The sequence below is a fragment of the Streptopelia decaocto genome, assembly GCF_964273445.1.
Source record: "Streptopelia decaocto genome assembly, chromosome: 6".
Lineage (NCBI taxonomy): Eukaryota > Metazoa > Chordata > Aves > Columbiformes > Columbidae > Streptopelia > Streptopelia decaocto.
Window position 1 is genome coordinate 3,369,261 of NC_138660.1, and position 18,490 is coordinate 3,387,750.

The 18,490-nt window shown below is 37.6% G+C and overlaps 1 long non-coding RNA gene across 1 annotated transcript; it reads left to right on the top strand.

The window, feature by feature from the left end:
* The first annotated feature begins 1,292 nt into the window (after window positions 1-1,292).
* Window positions 1,293-17,046, top strand: LOC309441077. Its single transcript, XR_014184312.1, has 3 exons — window positions 1,293-1,328; window positions 15,288-15,360; window positions 17,005-17,046. It is a non-coding gene; the product is annotated as an uncharacterized lncRNA (long non-coding RNA).
* The last annotated feature ends 1,444 nt before the right edge of the window (window positions 17,047-18,490 follow it).

The following is an 18,490-nucleotide window of genomic DNA, read 5'->3' on the forward strand; positions in this document are numbered from 1 at the left end:
CTGGGGTGGATTAGAAGGGGGGTGGTCAGTAGGTCAGAGAGGTTCTCCTGCCCCTCTACTCTGCCCTGGGGAGACCACACCTGGAATATTGTGAGGGTGACAGAACACTGGCCCAGGCTGCCCAGGGAGGTTGTGGAGTCTCCTTCTCTGCAGACATTCCAACCCACCTGGACACATTCCTGTGTAACCTCATCTGGGTGTTCCTGCTCCATGGGGGGATTGCACTGGATGAGCTTTCCAGGTCCCTTCCAATCCCTGACATTCTGTGATTCTGTGAAAACCCATTTGCAGGTGTTCATAAGGCCTGTAGTATTTAGGTGGAATAATGAAAGCAGAAATGTTCTGTACTGGTCTCACCCAGCACCACAGGCACCCAAAAGAACTGATATAAATAATATTTGCTTTGCAGTAGGAGTTTTGTGTTTCATATGGCTTGTCTTCTGCATATTGTTTCTCTTCTGTTTAAATCCTTATTTTGATATATTTTCCAGTTTAGCAGGAAGACGCCTTTTGGTCATACAATTCCAGTGAAATTCTTTGTGGATTTTTGAACCTTGTTGTTATTTACTACTATTTTGGTCAAATTGAAAGTCAATATTGTCCTTCAACAGCTTCTGGTAGAGGCTGGATGTTGATATTTTTGGCCTTCTTTAAGGTAAAATTATTTAAATAGCCGTGCCAATTTACTTCCATCCCAGCTAATGACATGAGCATCTATAATCATTACTGTATTTTTTGTCCTCACACTTCCCATATTTTAAAGCTCTGAAATTATGATACATCTCTAGAGCCAGGATGGAGCACCATGAACTATATTGGTCCTACAATAACAAGAGTTGAGATGACTGTAACTCTGATAGATATTAACAGATGGATAAATTGGTCATTTTTAGCTGGTATCTCACCCTAGTCAATCATTTTAATTTGGTACCTAGTATCCAAAGAAGACTATGGATTAAAAAAAGAAGTCAGAGCTTAATCATAGTAGTATTTTAGGAAACTGAGTAAGCACGGATGCAGATATATGTCCTCACAAGGGCAACTGAATAGCACTTATTTCATTCCATCAGCAAGACAGATAGTGGTAAAATCTTTTGATAATATTAAAATATAGTCCACATGTACATGAACCTATTACTTTACATAGATGCTTGATTAAAAAAATGATAATTTTCCTTAATTTTACTGGTCCATGCCTAATTTGGATTATATAAATATGCTTAAAATGACCAGGGTTCTGAAATGAATTTTTCTGTTTCATTTTTTCAGACTTTTGCAAGGGAAGGGAAACATTTCTTAATCTTAAACCAGAAACTCACCTGGAAAAGGTAAGTGGATTTTTACTCAAAGACAACCCTTGGCTTCAAATGTCATGAAAAGATTAATGACACTTATGTCTTGATTTTTAATAACAAAGCAGATAGAGAAGATAAAATAGCCGGTTACTTTCCTTTTCTGTCCTCTCCTACAGAAATATCATAAGTGTGTGTGTGTAAGCAATTTTGGTTTAACAGTAACGTAGTCATTTTTTTTCTTTTTAAGAGGCATATTTTAAGAATTTGAGAACTGATGAATAGAATAGTGATCTCTTGCCACTTCAAAGCGATGCAATAGCTCTGATGGAGGTTTCCTATTCTTAGAAATTAGCCATTTATAAAATTACATACTTTGGGATGTGTGCCATGTATGATGTCCTGACATAATTTCTTATGCCCTGAATATCCGGCCTGATTTTAAAGTCCATTGATTCATTCATTTCAGTGCGTATTTTTGACACTTCGAGAGGAGGTACCTTAATTCACACTTAAGTGCCAGTTGTTTCGATTGTTGGCCTTGGATTGCAGAGGTGATTAGCGATAGGCGGAAAGAAATTAATTCTGTATTAATAAGAATTGGTGTGGTTTCTAGGGTCTGCCATGTCACTAGAATGTGTGACGTGACATCCCTGTGACTGTTTGTCCCCATGGTTTGCGATGCCTGATACATCCCAACACATCTGCAGAATTTGGTTTATCTGGAAAAGGATCACATGCTGCTGGAGTTACGTGTGAATCCCTAACACACATGCACTCTGCATCTCGCCATAAGTAGCAAAATGAGTTTATGTTTGGAAATTTGATAAATGGATGAGCAGCTGGTGGTTTGTACGTGTGATGAACTGATTTGCAGTGATTAAGACAAGTGTAAAATTGGATTTTGAGCATCTTAAAAAGTGCGTGGCTCACTTACTTTCAATTTCCTGTAAAATCATCATGAGTTCTGTGACAATTTGTAAATTTGGCTGAAGGAAAAGCCTTTAATAATCCCGGTAGTTGTCTCACTCCTTGAATGATGGAAATGTTACAATCTGCTGTGGTGACAAAGACAAGAATTTGCTATATTAGTGAGAGTACTTTTATCCAACTGGAAACAGGAGTTCAAAATAAGCTTTCATATTATTTATTGTTTAAAACTTTATATTCATTGCTATGTGAAAAACTAACTCACAGAATTGGGGATTCAGGCCCTGTCTATGATTTATAGGTAAATAAGTTAAGTATTTCACATAAATATGAAAATTTCGTATGTATGTGATTATACAGGAAGGACTGCACAGATTTTCAGTATTTAATCAAGTTTGCCTTTAGGTTTCAGCGTTAGTTTTCTAACTCTTTTGAACTTTTGAATTCATTTTGACTGATGCATTGTGGACTTCAGTTTGTTGTTTGTACCCATCGAAATTTGCTTGAAGGATTCTTATTTAGTCAGGATTGGATTAGATGACACAAATCAGCCTCGACAGCTGAATATCACCATCTTTGATTCCTTTATAAAGTCCTATGTATAGCATTTAGATGTATTATAGCTACGGCAAACTCTGTAAGGGTACGTACCTGTACCAGTATTTAAAATTCTCCCTCACGAATGTCAACGATTGCATATTCACCTCAGATCTGCTCCTGTATATTTATGATGGTTTCTCTCTGAACAAACAGTTCCAGCAGATATTATCAAGGGGAATGCTGAAATAATATTACATAGTCAACACATACCTTAACTTGACCTTTTTTTCAAGTCTAGAAATACTACTGTAGCCAGTCTGTGGTTAGGAAAGTAAATTAGGCAAACCATTAAGCAGCTGTAGCTCTGTCTTGTTATAAGTTTTTCTGATAATAATTTTCTAGTCTAAAGAAAACAACTTCCCATCATCCAAAATTCCAGTTTAGGACTGGGACACCCTGTGCCCAAGGCACATGGGCTCTGAGATCAAGTGTTGATGAAAATAAACTTCCCAAACCCTCTCAGAATTCCCAGAATTGTGGTCAGTAAGGACTGGATCTTCATTTTAATGGTGTAGCTAAAAAATGCCATTCTAGCCCTTACAGGACAAGGTAAAAAATCCAAGTTTTTACTCGTAATCACATTACAATTATCTAAATTGAGATAGATATGGAAATACTGCTTGAAAGGGACCCCTGAGTCAAATACGCCACCCTGCTGCCTTAACACTGCTTGGAAAAAAATAATAATAATAAAGAAAATGTAAAAAGTGATACACAGATGTCTGAATTAAATCATATTTTCACTTTCTATTGAAGTTAACATCTGTGGCCTTTGAAAGAATCTAGTGAAAGGGAAACTAGCAGGATTTTTGTGTAAATAAATTCATTAAATCTTGTCTCTCCAATGCTGAAGAAACAAACAGATGGTGCAATTGGTGTACCCTGCAGTGCCAGTAGACAAAATAATGGTAAAATACACATATTGGAGAAAAATACCTAATTTCAGTGTGCTACTGTGCTAGTAAAGGCAAAATGGAATTAATGTAATGATCATTTAGAACACGTTATTCTACTTTTTGTTTATACAAATGCTGTTGCCTGCATGCCACACAACATTTACCTTATTCACAAATGCGAATTTTAATAGAATGCTTTTTTTTGGAAATGATATTTGCATATGCAGCCATAGTTTGTTTGTTTGTTTTCCTGGGAGATAAACTATTCTCTTTAATACACAGGAGAAATAAACTGACTTCCCAGTAGCATCCACAGAAATGCAGTTCAAAAGTCCTTGTGATGTGGAGATGAACATCTCTACCCAAAACAAGAGGCTGGGATTTTTTTCTTTTATATAAAGCAATTCTCTTTTTTCTTTGCTTCTTTTACCTGTAGCTTTATTTATTGAACTCACACCTAATTTGATTTCAAAGAAAGTGTAATAAATGAGCAGAAAAAATAATTGATATATTTTTCTGCTACAAAATATCTTGCACCAGGAAATATTTATGCTTGTAAATAAGATAACATTGAGTATTTTTCTTTGCAAAGCCAGATGTTTTTTTACATTTGGAAAAAAATACGTCTGCAGTGAGATGTATCTGTACATGTTGTGTGGGATATTAGACAAAAATTTATACAGCTGAAAGCATGTTCACCTATTTTCAGTTTATGAGCACAGATATATTGGGAACAAAGATACACCTTCTGAGAAGATAAGTGCTTTTTAGAGATCTCTGGGGTCTCTGGGGTTTTAATTAGGGATTTTTATAGCTTTTGTATACTAGCTTCTAAGACCTTTTTACTTCAGAATAAAATTTAGATTTTTTGTGTCGTCCCTTGATCAATTTTAAGGCCAACAATAAAGGTGGAAAGAATCTGTTTCTAAATACTAATGAGTGCCTTTCTAAAAGGAGAAGGAATCTTTGGGAGTCTGCATGGGGAGATGTATATGGATCCTATATATTAAATAATTCTAGAGCATTTGTAATTAAAGAAATCATTCAATTATATTCCAAACCTTAGGTACTGGCTGATAAATGGTACATTGTATGACATCATGTTCCATGCACAATGTGAGTGATGTGTGTGTATATCTATATATTCCACTGCCTAAAATTTGTCCTATTTCTTGTGCTGTGTATTAAATTGTTGTGTTTGGTTGTCAGTGAGGTGGTGGTGGGTTTTAAAAAAAAGCCCAAATATGCATAAGGACCTTGGCATTTAAGCTATTTAAGTGTAAGTGTAACATAGCTCGCTCCCCAAATGGTCATAGCAGCATCCTGAGCCTCATCAATCAGGCAGCAGCCCATGGCAAGACTCAAAAATGAAGAACCTGTAACAAAATATGTGAATATATAAACAGAGCTTTACAGGCAGGACTCAGGCTCTCCTGCCCTTCCCACCAGGTGTGCATCAGTATCTGCTTTTGCCTTGGGAGCTCCCATCTCTCCATGAGAGCCTCTGCACCCTGTTGGCAGATGTCCCATGCCACCTGCGTGGTTGTCTTCCAATGGTCACCTCTATGGAGCAGGAACCTTTTGGTGGCACATGGGTTGTGCAGGAGACTTCCCACTAATCAGTGGCCACCTTGTATGGACCCGCTGGGTGCTGAGGTTTTGGGGATGTGAATTGTTTTGGGTTGAGCAAATTTAATTCTCGTGGACCCACTGGGTGCTGAGGTCTTGTGGATATGAATGGTCTAGGCTTGGGCAAAATTAATTCTCCTGGACCCCCACTGCGTGCTGAGGTCTTGTGGATGTGAAGTGTCTCAGGTAAGGTGAATTTAATTCTCATGGACCCACTGGGTGCTGAGGTCTTGAGGATGTGAATGGTCTTGGTTTGGGCAAATTTAATTCTCATGGACCCTCACTGTGTGCTGATGTCTTGTGGATGTGAATTGTCTCAGATAAGGTGAATTTAATTCTCATGGACCCACTGGGTGCTGAGGTCTTGAGGATGTGAATGGTCTTGGCTTGGGCAAATTTAATTCTCATGGACTCACTGGGGCTGAAGGGTTCTGGATGTGAATTGTCTCAGGCAAATTTAATTCTTCAGAGTTTCAAATGAATACTCATTCAGATATCTCGAGAGCTGAGCGCGATACATTCAGTTAAGCAGTTTCATAAGGGTCGAAATTAAATGTCTTGCAAAATAATTATCTGCCAGGGAAAGCTTGTGCCGGTGATGAAACCGCCTGCACGGGAATTCCGAGAGCAGAATTAGATCACATGCTAAGTGACAGGTGAGCTTAACGGGTTTTGACTGACACAAGCAGAGCTGACACATAAAGACTGCATTTCTCAGCCAGTCTGATTACTGGCGAGATATTAAAAATTCTCTCTTTGCAGAACAGAAGTGGCTTTGCAAGGTCCCAGCTATTAAAACCAGCCTCTGTGGAAGGCACTAAGCGGTCAGGGCAATGCAGTCACCCTGAAAAATAAAGTTTGTTCATGTTTCTAGTGTAATTGGAAAGCTAGAAACATGTCAACAACCATGCCCTTCATGCTGAGAATTCTTTCTGTTACAACTGCAAATAATCACAAGGAATAAAGAAATGGGAAAGGGAAAAAATTGGCTGTAGTCCTAGATAACTGTAACTTTCAGAAACTGCGGTTCTGCCTGGCGCTAAACAGACTCAAACAGGTGCAGCAGCAGTGTGACCAAAAACAAGCAGGTGAAGAACAAAAAGGAGAATAAATCCAACAGACACCACATAAACAAGAACCTATTTTCTATAGATAGTGCTAAGGGCCCGGTGTTGCCTCGGAATGCCAGGGAACCACAGTTAAAATGTGAATTATGGAGGGATATTTTTTAACAGGATGAGGAAGGTGATTCAGCAAGGTTGGGTGGTGCAGCTTTTCTTGGGCTCTGAGACTGATGGCACCTTTCAGTGGCACCCATGGGTGCCCCATCCCGTTTGATTGAGGAAAGGGATGGGGACATGGGAGCTGCTGGAAGGGAACAGGGAGACTGGGCTGGAGGTACCTGCTCCAGCTGGATAAAATCATTGAATCATAGAATAATTTTGGTTGGAAGAGACCCTCAAGATCATTGAGTCCAACCATAACCTAAATTTAACACTAACCCATGTCCCTAAGAGCCTCATCTGAGTCTTTTAAACCCCTCCAGGGATTGTGACTCCACCGTTGCCCTGGGCAGCCTGTTCCGATGCCCAACAGCTGTTTCCATTGAGAAATTTTTCCTATTATCCAATCTAAACCTCTTCTGGTGCAACTTGAGGTCATTCCCTCTTGTCTCCTGTCACTTGTTACTCAGGAGAAGAGACCAACCCCCTCCATTCTCCAACCTCCTTTTGGACAGTTGTAGACAGTGAGAAGATCTCCCCTCAGCCTCCTTTTCTCCCACATCCAGAGGAATTTCCTTGAAACCTGGTAGTCCCTGTGGTAGTGGAACCTCTAGTATGTGTGTTCAGGAAAGGATGAAAATTCTGGGTGGCACAGCTGAGAAAGGATATTCTTCTAGCCTGAAAGGAACTGTATCACAGACTCACAGAATGTCAGGAGTTGGAAGGGACCTCAAAAGCTCATCCAGTGCAATCCCCCCATGGAGCAGGAACACCCAGATGAGGTTACACAGGAAGGTGTCCAGGTGGGTTGGAATGTCTGCAGAGAAGGAGACTCCACAACCCCCCTGGGCAGCCTGGGCCAGGCTCTGTCACCCTCACCATGAAGAAGTTTCTTCTCAGATTTAAATGGAACCTCCTGTGTTCCAGTTTGCACCCATTGCCCCTTATCTTGTCACTGGTTGTCACCGAGAAGAGCCTGGCTCCATCCTCCTGACACTCACCATTTACATATTTATAAACATGAATGAGGTCACCCCTCTATCTTTCCAAAGGAAAATAGCAAGTTAAAAACAAATAAATAAAAACCAAACAAACAAGGGAGTCATGGTCACTTTAATTTGATTATTCTGGGAGAAAATAAATAAAAAAGAAGAGCTGTAGTTAATGTTTTTCAGCTGGTGCAAGTGATACCGTTCTCGGACACCTGCAATCAGCCCATGGACATGGCACAGGGAGACCCACATGTGCAAGAACTCCAGCTCTCATCTCCACTGTCTGATGTTTAGGGGTGAAGAGATGCTGAGGCAGGTCAGCATCACCCCAAACACAGCCTGGTGTCCCCTGATACCTCATAAGGCTTGGTGAAAAGTGTGCTCTGGTCCCAGCCATCAGAAGCTTGTTTAGAGGTTAGAAGGATGTAAAGTTCCCCTTGCTACAAATAATTCATGGACTTTAGTTTCCGTAGCTATTTTGAAATGTTATCTTCAGCTGTGGTTTAGATGATAGCTCTGTCAAAAGCTTTCTTAGCAAAATATTAATAAATAGTTCATGGCAAATATTGTAACGCATATTACAAATATGACTTATCTTTGAAAAGAGCATAAATCAAAGTAACTGTTGACAATCTATTTCATAAAGACTCTCCTTTTTTTTTCGCACTTTCATGCAGCATCTGCCAAAAGAAACCCCAAAACTGTGGAAGCTGGACGCAGTGCGTGACACAATAGGGGACAGATGGGAAGCTCTTAACACATTTTAGGTTTAGGACACATTCAGTGTAACACTTTAGCAAAAGTGACTTTTTAAATTTTGGCAACTGCTGGCATAGAATGTTTATCTCACATATTTAATACTTTATGTAATGGAAGGAAATACTTACTTTAAAAATAGGGATTTGTGGTTTCCGTTGCTGTTCTTTTCTTTAGTTTTTGTCTTTGGAATAAAAAAAGTTGTTTGAGAAGTTTATTTTGAAAAAAGTAATCCAAGATATTTGCTCAGTTCCTAAATGTTCTTATGACTATTAGTGTAGGATATTATTGCAGTTTTTACAACTTTGGGTCTATAATTTTATCTTCCCAATTATTATTATTTACTTCTTATTTATTAATTATTGTCTTCGCTTGTATTTTATATACAGTCTTAAAACAGAGGCTCTGGCATGGATTGTGGAAAAAGGTTGGGACTTACAGGATAAACCTATGATGACAAATAGGAAAAAACCCAGGAACTTCTGAAATTAGTTATTAACTTTTGTTAAACTCAAAGAAATATTCCTTCTGAAAATACCTTAGACAAAAATATTAATAGCTGAATTGTCTGAAGAGTCAGGAAATCAACAGAAAACCACGTGCAGTGTCTTCAGCCACAAATATACATCAGAAGTCTTTCTGAATACAAAATGACTTCATGTTATACTGTGTTTTTATCTTGTATATTTGACTAAGTTGTGTGCTAAGAGACAGCTGCAGATTCCTTGGTTGAGCATTCCTTGCAACTCTGAAAATCATTTAAGCGTCTCATCCTGAATCTACATACGGTTAAAATCTCATTTGACTGCGGTGTGCATTGGGTCTCCCAGTTGCTGGTTCTGACAAACAATACCTGCTTAAGTGAACCAAAGAAAATGTATTTCTTCATGTTGTCATGGGAATTCGATCTTCTGCCATCACAGAACCTCAGAAACAGGTACTTACAGAGGTAATGTTGATAGTGACATCACTGTATCTTGATTATTTTAAAAGTAATTGCTTTCAGTCATCTGAATCAGCATCTTTACAGGAAAAAAAAAAAAATCCCTGAATTAAATAACAAAAGTTACATTTGTGGATTTTTTAGCCTTCATAGAGGAATTCTAAAATACAGAGAAAGATACTGATGTGATCTAAACTTCCCACAGAGCTTTCTCCTCTGATAGAAGCTGTATTCATTTTCACAGCTAAAGTCTTCACAGAGATAAAGACATTTGCAAAAGGAAAAAAATTAATACACTTACATGGAAATATAATGACTTCTCTCATTAATTGTATTTTCCTGGAGGGTGGAATTCATTTGTGGCAAGAGCTTTCTAGGTGATGCTGTTTGTGCTGGGTAGTGGTACCTCGGACATTCTGAGTGGGGCTCCAACTTCGTGGTGATGTGTCAGTTGTTGTGATTTATCCGTGTTGGCTTTCTGAGCTGGGCAGCCTGGGAAGCATTTGTTGTCAATAAATCTCTGCTTTTCCATTTTGTTTCACACCTAATGTTTTTAAACTTGTCAGAAGTTCTGCATGGAGTGTTTCTGGGGGAACCCTTGGAGATGCTGTGTGTGGTTTGCAGCTCCATCCCTGCTGCACTCACAGTCATTTTTGCTGTAACCTCTGTGCACCTGGCCTGGTCTTGTGTGTCATGTCGGTACCCACCTGGCTGTCACCGAGGTCACTGCATCCGCTCGAAAGGAACATCAAATGCTTTAATTGGGGAACGTCTAGAATCATGTTATTTTAATGAAGCCAAGGGTTTCCATTTGGCTTTGGGCACATTTCTACGAACTCATACGCATGTACTGCCGTTCTTTTTATTGAATGACAGGTGATATTTCAGCAGTCAGTCAAGCGGCTGTTTTAAGATGCCTCAGATGATTTGTCTATGCTGCGATGATTCATAGTTCTATTTTAATTTCATAATAAAGAGAAAGGGAGAAGGATTCTGACTTCTACTGCAAGCCTCCCTGTGCTGGATTGCTACCTGTATCCATGACCTTTTTTATTATATTTTTTTAATTCTATTTTATTCTATTTCTAAAGTTAGAGTAGAAAGTATCACAAGAGCTTCTTTGTAAAATGCATCTCTCTCATTTGTTTCTGGCAATTGGATGTTTGCTGCCGGCAAGTTATCTTTAATACCTGGCTCTGTCTCGAGTAAGTTTTTGGCATCTTAAAAGCAAACATGGTATAGGGCTGCCTAAAGTTAGCCAAACTTCTCAGTATTTGAACAGTTTTTCTCTAGTATGTCTCTGTGTTGTATTTCATGTCACAGCAAGGCCCCTCCTTTAAAAAACCATGCTGACTCCCATATATCAATAGCATCAAGGGCTAAGTATGCTAATGAAATTCCTCATCCAGAAAAAAAACATTTATTCTCACAAACAATGTTACTTTGTATCATGAAACAGCAAATGTAGTGTATGGTGATGGATGTGAGACGTTACATACAATTTCATATATCTTCAGGTTCTGATTTATGAATGCAGCTGATTTTACTGGAGAATTATGCGTTCTGCAGAAATCCTAAGGTCTAATTATCAGAGGTGGCTTTCATGTGCAGCTCTAACTGAAATGAAGTCATAACCTTTCTGAAAATTGTCCTGTAAATGATTTTCCAGATTCTATCCAGATTTATCAAATGAACTCTTATGGCAAAAAAAAGGAAGAAAAATTGATTGGTGGTTTGTCTGCTTAGGACAGTCCCATAGGTGTGAAGCAATATATGATTAACATCATTAGATCACTTAATGCAGCATCCAAAGGAATATTAGAGGGCAAATATATTATTTAAAAAAAAAAATCCACTCTGAGTTGTAGATAATGCTATAGAAGAGATAGAGGTAAAAAAGGTGGCAGTGCTAAGGTGCTTGTATGCAGAGGTCCATATTTAAAGTCAGTGTATGTAGAAGGAATAGGTATTTTCTCAGTTCATTGGGAATTCTGTCTCTGTCGTCAGTCAAGTTGGGACTCTAAATCATAAAATATGACAAAAAATTTGTTATCATGTAATCCAGAAAGCATGGTTTAATTGTCCAATTTAAACTATCTTGTGATATTTGGAAAATGCTGTCTGGATTAGAATATTTTCAGGTTTAAATAATCACTATAGTGTCATGATCAATTCTAGTCACTATTTTAAAAATATCTCTAGTTTTAAGTATATTTTTCTATACCAGTATCCAAAAACTGAATCTTATCTGTTTCTGCTGGGCCTGAATAATACATTTTCAATCTTGTTCGGCATGTAGTTTCTGGTAGGCTTTTAAGTTTGTTTTGATTTGCACTGCGAGGAACTCTGAGACTCAAATGTGGAATTTCTGAAGAATCAATCTAAGAACTGATCTTATTTGATGTTTTCTCTGTCCTCTGGAGAAAAATGGAAGTATGCTAATGGAACTGGTTGAAAAAATGGAATATATTGTGTAAGTGGAGGGCGGCAATATCACAGAGAAGTTCTTGAATGACATTTGGCAAATGAATAGTAGATGCTGTTTAAAACCTAACAGGATGAAATGCAGTTTTATACATCAAAGGATGAACAATGTAAAAATTAACAAATTGAAAGAGTTTATCAGGTGAACATGACTGGTGAACATGGAGATGCATGACTCAGACTGGGACAGGTGTGGGATGAACTGTAGGGATCTTTGAGAGGGGAGGGGAGATTGAGAACAGAGAGCAAATGAATATTGACAAACATTCGAAGTGATAATTTAGAGCAGTTTATCAACTATTATACCACTCACCAACTTTCCCAAGAACTGGAAGTGTTCTCTTCCTGCTCCTGCTGTTTTCTGCAGTGTGTGACTGTCCTGTGTTGGTGATGACCCAAAAGGAACCTCTCAGTCCTGCATCCTGGGCCACCACATCCTGACTAATTGTTCACAGTCATTAGTCTTGGGAGGTGATCAAGCTCATTTGGTTGTTTACCAAGTTCATTTCTAACTTTACTTTTTTTTAAATGAAGCATTCGGGACCCAAAATAAATGTTTGCTATGTTTTCACCTTTCATTAATCAACCCATAATCTTACAAGGAGGCACCTTGTTAGTAGGGCAATGATCTAGTCTTTATAAATTTGAGTTTGATTGTCATTAATTACACTTTTTTTTTTGTTCTATGCTTAATGAGCTCTGCATCAGTCATTCCCTTACTTGGCCTAGAATCATTGTCAGACTGATAATTATATAATTACTTAGTCATTCTGTTTGTCTCTTTTGTATGTTGGCAAAACACTGCATTTCTCTTATCTAGAAATTTTCTGGTTTTTGCATAGGCATTGCAAGTCAATGATAATAAATAAGACTTGTTTGAAACCAACAGAAGGAACATACTTTGGCCCTCCTCATTTTATGATACTTATATTTAATAACTGCTGCTTGATATTTTCACTTAATTTTTTTAAAAGTGACTTATCCCACAAACAGAGCAAATCACTTGGGTTTTCACAAAATAACAGGTAAACTATTATACAGTGAATTTGTTGGTGTTAATTTTTGTGTGGTAATGGAGAAATCCCTTTGTCCTACATCTCTACCATGCATTACAGAGGTTTCTGAACTTTAGGGAAGATGCTGTAGTTTTAACATTAATGTTTTTTTTATAAAGCAGGTGGCCAGAGGCTTAATCCTATGTCCTTTCCTTATCAGTTTTGCATGGTTTCCAGCTTTTGCTTCAAATTAATTCCATTTGCTTCTCACATTGATGTGTATTATTTAATTACTTTGCTTCCCAAGCTTCCTTCTATATTATTGTTTTTCAGGTTTGGTTGTACTTGTCTGACATGGCCTATTTATTATTAGAGACATTTACAATTTCAGTCTAAAAAAGTCAATCACAAGTATAACTTACTAGTCAAGACTTAGTTCGTAATGGGCAGCAGCATTTTAAGTGATAAACTACAAGAAAAACCCTGAACCAGATCTTATACTTTGTGGTTTATAATCCAGGTCTGATACTATCATAGGAACCGTGGCATCCAGACTTGTAGTCTTGGAACCTATTTCTTCAGCCATTTGCTCAATCATCTGCACATCAACATGTTCTTTCCACACTACAATTTTTTGTCTCTCTCTTTTGTATTACTGCAACATTTTGACTCTGTAAGCAAATATTACTCCAATTAATCATGTCTGGGTTTCTGGTACTGTTTTGTTTTGGTTTTTTTTAAGCTGTTATTTTATAAACTGGTGATTATGGTTTCCTGCTCTTCTGTGCAATTTGGTGTTCTAAAGAGCAGCGGTTATTAAGTGTTCTTTTTATGTGTTAGCACATGGCTCCATAAGTTCTTTGGGGTATTTTCCTAAGAAATCTGAGTTACAATGTGCTGTTTCCTTCTTCCTTTTGGCTCAATGATCTTTTCTAAATTATAAATTTAAATCAGTGGCCTTCACTACTCCCATGGAGACTTTACACCAGAATTTGCTAAAACCAACTAAGTCAAAAGTGCTCATTGAGGGAAAACAAAATGGATCATCTTACCTAAGCTGCTATGTAATGTCTGTGGAATTGATTCACATTCATTTTTCCTCTCATGTTTATCTTAAAGTACTTCCAGGCACAGATTAGTGCTGCTGATCCCTCAAAATGATTTTGCAGTGCTTCCCAAACCAGAGTATCTCACTCAGTTCCTTCCTCCAGGTCTGTCCTTGTTCCTTTTTACACAGCAAAGAAAGAAAGTGAAGAAAACACAACACATCCACAGCCACTGCCATCCCTCCACACAGAGCAAAGCTGCCAAGGAAAAGAGCCACTTTCAATCATTTTTCGGACTCTTTTGTTCGTTAGTCACAGTTTTGACAAGCTGCTAACGCTCTAAGGTTTGCTTCATCTCCACGCCAGAAAGGAATTACAGATCACTCAAAGTTTAGGCAACAAGTTGATCAAAGACTCAGCAGTGATAACGTTGCAATTCTTAGCAGTGGTAACAACCCCAGCTCGTTACTAAAATAGCTTGTCAGCTCTGCTTCATTCAGGTGTTCAAATCTCCCAAAATACAGATGAATAATCTGGTAGACAAGTAAAATGCCACAAACAGGAATGGATTTGGCATTGGAGACTGAGCTCCCCACCTTTGCCAATACTCATTTCTTTGGTTCACCCCTTTGCTGCTTGTGGCACTTGCTATTCTCCTTTCCCCGGCTCTGCAGTGGTGCATTCACTCAATATTGATGACTTTGAAACTTCAAAAAAAGCAAACTTTATAGCCTTTCCAAGTGGTTGTAACTTGGTTTTTAATGCATGTACAGAGCCAGATTTTGGCTACGTAAATTCTTGAGTCCCAAAGTCACTTGAGTGAGTATCCACATTTAGGAGATAACGGCTTTCAAAGTGCATCTGATATCCTTTGGAAATCTTTATTTTATGAGGATAATTTGGGCTTTTTTTTCCCCCTCTTTCCTCCACTGTTTATGTCATGCAGTAGAGGAGACAGCAGCGGCATAAAAAGGGAATGTAATGTGCAGTAAAATGGAGAGAGCTATTAAGAGGTTCTCTTCAAATAAGAAAGTTTACCTTCTAAAATTCGCATACTAATCATAGCTCAGGGACACAGACTGGTTTATTAAAATGAAAACACGTTATTGTAGAGGATGAACTAAAAAAAGAGAAATCATCTTGTGCTCTAGTGCCCAGCCATTATGCTGTGTAAATACAGATCCCGTATGTGCAAACTATTGTTAGCAAACATTTGTGCAGGTTTTTCTTATAGCAATGTAACAAGACTTAAAAAAGACTAGTCTCATTGAGTAAAGAATCCATCTGATTTTTTATAGACTCCAATTGCAAGAGGTTAGATACGCATGTACTGGTATTGCTGTCAGTACCCCTATGGGTTCTTTTACTCATCAACAATTAACCTTTCTCTGCTAATAACCCTCAAACCATCAGAGTGAAATTTGGATTTTATGTCCTATTACAAGCTCTGACATTTCAGTAGTTATTCTTAATCTGGACATGTAAAAATGCTTCCTTGCAGTTCCAAGGCCAAGAGGATACTGGATATTTCTGGAATAAAACTCTCAGTATTTTTCTGTTGACCACCTTTTGAGGTAAGCCTGTGTTACATTTTATTTTCCCATTTTATTGTTGTTGTGTAGGACTGATCTACTCAATCTTGCACAGTACTCTGTGGATTTTCCCTCCCTTCTCGCCATGTTTGCTCTTGTTTGGCTCTGTATCCTCCCACACTGTGAACTCAGTTGACCAAGCGAGCCATAATAACAGCTTTCTTCTTTAACAGACTATTCATTTTTGGGATAATCATGACGATTAAATTCTGCCTTTGTTTTCCACATGAAATAAAACAACAGCGGGTGTTATAAAAATCTGAAAAATGTCAGCCTCAAAACTACAATAAACAACAAAACCCCAGTCGTGGGCTCCTGGTCCTTTGTATTCTTGATCATGCATTATCAGTTACAATGCTGTGTTTATGAACTTATTTATGTAATGTTAAACTACATTGGAATTTTTAAGTGAAATCTATTCTGTCGACTTATTTTTTTCATGTATTTGGGTTGTATCTAGTGCCCCATAAACTAATTTCACCCTGAGAATAAAGTAGTAATATAATAAAGTGCCCATGAGGTGTGACTTTTTGCAACAGCACAATTTGCTGTTGTCTTACCACTTATAACTCTTGTGCACTGAGGGTGAATAATATAATTCTATTTTTTATTTTTAAATAGACAACTGTAAGACACACTGTTTAATTTATTATGTTTGTATCTTCACAGAATTCCCAGAATTTGATTCTAGTTTTAATTGCAGATGTTTATACAGCAATTCAGTTGGCAGTCCTCCATTTCTTGGAAATCATTTATCCAGGGAAGGAGAGGAGGTGAAATACATCCATAATATCAGATCATATTTTTAGACTTTAGACAGCAGTGACTTGGATACAAAATCTATTTAAAGACATCCTATGTGTCCCATGTACTCGAAGATGAACGTTCATTAACTATATTGTAAACGAAGCTCTAATATTTTGCAAATCTAGTCCAGGATTTCATTGTGTGCTATAGATTTGTTATTTTGGTATCTTTTTCAGAACAAAGCTATGCAATAGTAAATCAGCATTTCTGCAGACAGTTTGTGATATTGTTTGCTGCACTTACTGGTTTATGACATGTATCAGAAGTGTAGCATTGAAACTCCCAATGACAACTCAGACTCCTTCAGCTAAAAACTAATATACTGAAGAAAGAGGAGAAGTCAAAGAGAAAACGGGGATGAATTGGACTGAAATAGCAGAACTCCATAATGATCAGTCTGGTTTCACACATGTTGAGCAAATACACAGCAAAGTCAGCAGCTCTAAAGGTGAGAGTATCCTTCTCATCCACCAGCCATAATGGCAAAGCTACTTCTCTTTATGGAGATGTTGTTTAAATATTTCTGGTTTTTATCCACAGAATGCCATTCTTGGATGGTTGAGTGGAAATTTGATGAAACAGCAATCTAATATATTTCAAGTCAATATGAAAACCTCATACCTAAAGCAGAGCTAAGGTGGAATTGAAGTGTTGAAGTCCAAAACTCCCAGTCCCAAAACGCATCAGTTACCATTTATATACTGAAACTGGGTACCTTTCCTGGGATTTTCAAGTTCTGTAGGGATCTGGAATTACCTGGAATTATTCTTTCATGCTGTGATTTTGTGATGCTTTCCCATTTGCATTTCTCTCTTTCAGATCAGTCTCCACTTATTTATAAAACAGCTTCGCTTGAAATCCTAGTGCAACCCTCTCTAAGTGCAGGTAAAAGAATTTATCCTTCTAAAAGACCTGAAAAATACTTTATTTTCTAATCACATACTTAAATATCATCTCTTAGAAAAATAACTGGTTTTATTACTGTGTGAATACACAAGTTGCTAATAGATAATGTTTTTTAATTATCCTAATTTTCCTGTGTTCTAAGCCAAGTTCAATTTACTTAATTATTGGTTGCATCTTGTTCTGACTGTGCTACATTTAAAGAGGAAAATGAAACTGAGACTTTGATTAAACTTTTGTAATAACTAATTGCAAACCAAAGAGCAGTAAAATTCAGTGCTGGAAAAGTAACAAACTGGATTTTGCTGCAAGAGTTTTCTTGTGTGCTGCATGCCTAACACTGTGAAATCACTATGAAATTGCCATTATTCTTCTGCAATACAGTGCCCAGAAATTCTTTAATACAATCTCTGCAGGTAATTTACTCTGAAGAACAAGTAGGTGTTACAACATGATAAAATGATATCTCAGTAAAAACTGGCCAGTGTTGTATTCCCAGTGGTTATCATGGCAACTAAGGTTTGGCTTATCTTTTTTAAATAAAAGTGCACTTGACCACCATACCAAGGGGGAAAAAGAATAATAAAGTTGCAGCAATCTGTATAAAACTATCTTAATTTTCCTAGGGCTATAGCAGCTTTTCGCTCACACTGAAGTTAGTTTTTGAGGCAAGTGATTTCCATTTAAATAAAGGTAAACTATTTCTTATAAATTAGTTAACGTGAACTGACAGCAGGAAAGGAAAGGACAGTCTTGCTTATCCGTTACTTGTGTTGTACTTGAAGCTGACTGAGAAATTAAGGAAATCCAGAATGGCTTATCTATGTCTGTAAAGAAAATCAGCTTTTTAAGTGTGTTGTCAGCACATGTTAACTCCCTGCTTACTGTAACACATCACACAAGTTGCATCTACATCCCATTCATGCTGGGATGTTTTGCTGGTGCAATCTACAAGTCTGTACTAGAAAAGAACATTAATTTCTTCTAGCCAAATGTATGGTATTCCTAAAAGTGACTTTTTTTACATCAATGTAAAATAACAATATTTGACCCTGATATTGCATTATGCTGCAACACTCCTGCTAAAATAAAAAATAATTGCATCAGAGCAAAAACTAAATGGAGAAACAAACCTGTAAGGAGGTAAAAAAATGCTTTAAATAAACCAATATCTTGTGACATAATAGAGCCCAGTGTGAAAAGTATAAATTAATAGAGCCCAGGCATTAAAGAAAGTGACATATGTCAAAGTCTCATATCTGCGTTACTTCACCAAGGGACTTTGCAGGATACTGAAGGGGCTGGGCTGTCCGGATGGGAACAGCGGCTGCTGGGCTCTGTCAGAGGGTTTAATCGCACCCAAATGAACCATTTTACTTGAGTTTTTCTTCCCATATCTTCT